We start from the raw sequence: 3,308 nt of genomic DNA, 5'->3' as shown, positions 1-3,308 counted from the left end.
ACAAACAGAGTGGGAAGGAGTGGGAGGCAGTGAGTCTCACCCAGCACCCATGGAGTTGGTAAGGCAGTTTTCATTCCTTTCATTCCTGTAATGCTCTGCTCACAGTGCCAGGTTTACATCCAGGCAGTCTGTGCACAAAACTCAGACCAGCCCCAGGTCATCAGCTTTCCCATAGAGATAATAACCATGGCTTTCAGGCCACGTCCCTCCCGGTCTGCCCCCAAGGCTGGACACCCACATTCTGCGCTCATGTCTGCAATGCACTTCCAGCTCTCCCCTGTGGATTCTGCTCAAGGGCACGTGTCCCCACTTGAGATTATATCACAAAATTCAGTTGGGAGCTTCTTTTACCCTGTGACCCCTCTCTGAGCTCATTAGCTGACTTCGCCAAGGGCCCATGTAATCAGGAATGGCTTCCCTGAGTTCACACTGAAGACTGGGAATGCCTGCAAGGCACTTCCTGCTGCTGCTTCTATTTGTATATTTTGCTGGCTCCCAAAGTCCATTCCCGCTCTGCATAGGATTATAGCTTTCCCTTGTGACCTGAATTTCCAGATTCCCAGTGGGGATGTGTGCTTTGGAGTGGGCTGTCTCCCCTCAAAATGTGGGGATGTGATGTTTTCTGCTTGTTTCATGGAGTAGACTGGTCCCTGCTTCTTCTTCAAAGTGTATGTGAATTTTTTTGCTGTTGTTTTTCTTTTAGGTTCCCGCATCAGTTCTTGCAAAAAAAAATTGACAGTTTAAATCTCTATACACTAATCTGTCCTTCCAAGTGGGAGATGCATGCTAACACTGCCTCCCATCTGCCATGTGGTAGTTTTCTCCATTTTCTTAGTTCTCCATGACATTTCTTGATTGGCATCTGTTACCTTTTGCTGCCCACTGTACTTGTTTTTCATTTGTGTTATCTCTGATTTCTTTGAGTAGCTTTTAAACTTTTTCTTGTAGAGATCTTTCCCCATACTTAGCTATATTCCTAAGTATGATGTTCATTTACTATTCCAACCATCCTAGGGTCCTTAAGATTTAAGCTACATTTACAATGCAAGTGTTCTATAAATAAGCCAGAAAGCTTAGATATTTCAGCCACGTCTCCTTAAATAATGGTTTACTGAATATTTTAAGCCCACTGTTAAGAAGTCCTGCTCAGCAAAAGAAAAACAATTTTTTGAAAATAGGAGTGCCTTTTGGCAATGTACCTAATCAACCAATAGCTTTCTTACAGAGAGGTTGAAAGAGATTACTGTTGTTTCCATGCCTGATAACACAACATGCATTCTGTTTCCCATGGATCATAGAGTAATTTTGATGATCCTTGTTTTATGGTTCAGGAAATACTTTTCATAAGTCTACAGCTACCATAGTGATTGGTCTGAAGAATCTGGGCAAAAAAATTGAAAATCTTCCGGAAAAGATTTACTATTCTAGATGGCATTAAAAATATTCATGATTCATGACAGGAGGGGAAGACATTAACTGGAACGGGAGTTTGGAGAAGTGAACTCAGCCCTCATGGATGACTTGGAGGAATGCAAGATGCAGTGGAGAAAGTAATTTCAGATGTGGTGGAAATAGCAAGGGGACTAGTATTCAAATCGGAGCTTGAATGGTACTGAATGCCTGCAATCTCATGATGTAATTTGAACAAATGAGAACTGCTTCTTCTGGATAAGCAAGAAAAGTGGTTTGGTGAAATGGATTCCATTTCTTAGGAAAATGTGGTAAACATTGTTGGAATGTGCAGCAAAGCATTTAGAATATTACAGAAGCATAGTTGATAAAGCCGTGACAGTGTTTGAGAGAATTATCTCTAATGCTATCATGTCCCCACAATGACAGAGTTGCCTAACAAAGCTATACTCAGAAGATAGCCCAGGTGTTATGCAACACGTGACTGTCATTGGTGACAGGGAAGGAATCACTTGTGGCATTTTCAGTGTTTTCCGACTATGTTTGTAACTTTCTATCCTTCATATCCACCATTACCATTTTGAGAGGTTGCGTGATTTTTTTTAAATGACGTTTGGATTCCCTTCTGATTTGCTCTTGTATATATTCTACAATTATTCTTTTTATGATTGCTGTGGAGATAAGAAAATCTTTATTAAGTTATAACAGTTTTCCTTAAATCAATATGAATTTAACTTAAATTCCTTGTAAAAACCATCTACCTCCACAGATTTTCTCCATTTCAAATAGTTTTGGTCAGTAATTACAGTTTCCTACAATGCATACATATTAACTTAGAATTATACTTATTTTTAGACATTTATATTTTAAATCTTGAAGTAAAATAATGGGTAGAATCCAAAGTTTCAAAAATACATGTTTTTATATTTTACCATATATTCACATTTACAAGAAGTCTTTATAACGCTCCTTGTCTGTAAGTTACCATTTCCTTTCCTTCAACCTGCATTCCTCCCTTCAGCATTTCTTTGAGAGAAAAAATAGTAAAATTAGTGATTGGAGGTCCCTGTAAAGCTTTCTTACATCGCAAGTGTTCCTGAAATCAGGTGTCTGGCTTTATGAAATTCTGAGTAACTTTTTTTTTTAAACAATAAGAGTTTTATAAAAATGGATGGTGCAGAAGTGGGAAAAGCCTGTAGCAGCTTTCGTATTTACAAATGACTGACCTAAGGATTATTTCACATCTTGAAAACAGAGTTACACGTGCAAAAGTGATTTGAAATATGAAAGTTTGCTTAAGCCTTACACACTTGACTACTAAGTTTTAACAAAATGTCAATCTTATCTTGACAATGACATCAATCAAGTTTATGAGATGAGAAATTATCATTCCTTAGACTCAGAAAATTAAGGTAGAACCAGATGACAGTGGTTTACATGAGGTTTCTTTGAGACATGCTAAGTGTGAATGACCATTAGATGTTAATGTGGAAATGCAGAGTTCACATTGTGATCTTGCACTGAAGATTTGGAGGTAAAAACTGAGCTAGAAATATTTTTGGGGGGATTTCTCAGCCCAGAGTTGATATTTATGCAGAGAATACATAAGATCATCAACGGAATGACAGTAGGCCAAAAATAATTCAAAAAATTGGTGTAGGGTCCTCCAAAGTTTATGGCCTCCTCTAATTTTATAGGATAAGTGATTTATGGAAAAATTGTGAGCTGCAAAACATACTGGGATGCCTATCAGCTCTGAGATATGACTTGAGAAGGAATCTCTGAAGGGTTAACGTGGCTACCAGAGTAAGAATAGTGGAGAGTAAATGTTAGAAAGTGTGCACAGGTTAAAAACCACTGTCCTTCTCTAAATGCTTTGATCATTAAGACATGAGATC

Source organism: Mandrillus leucophaeus, unplaced genomic scaffold (assembly GCF_000951045.1).
Source record: "Mandrillus leucophaeus isolate KB7577 unplaced genomic scaffold, Mleu.le_1.0 Scaffold961, whole genome shotgun sequence".
Classification (NCBI taxonomy): Eukaryota; Metazoa; Chordata; class Mammalia; order Primates; family Cercopithecidae; genus Mandrillus; species Mandrillus leucophaeus.
The sequence above is the reverse complement of the archived record's forward strand: the minus strand, read 5'-3'. Positions refer to the sequence as shown.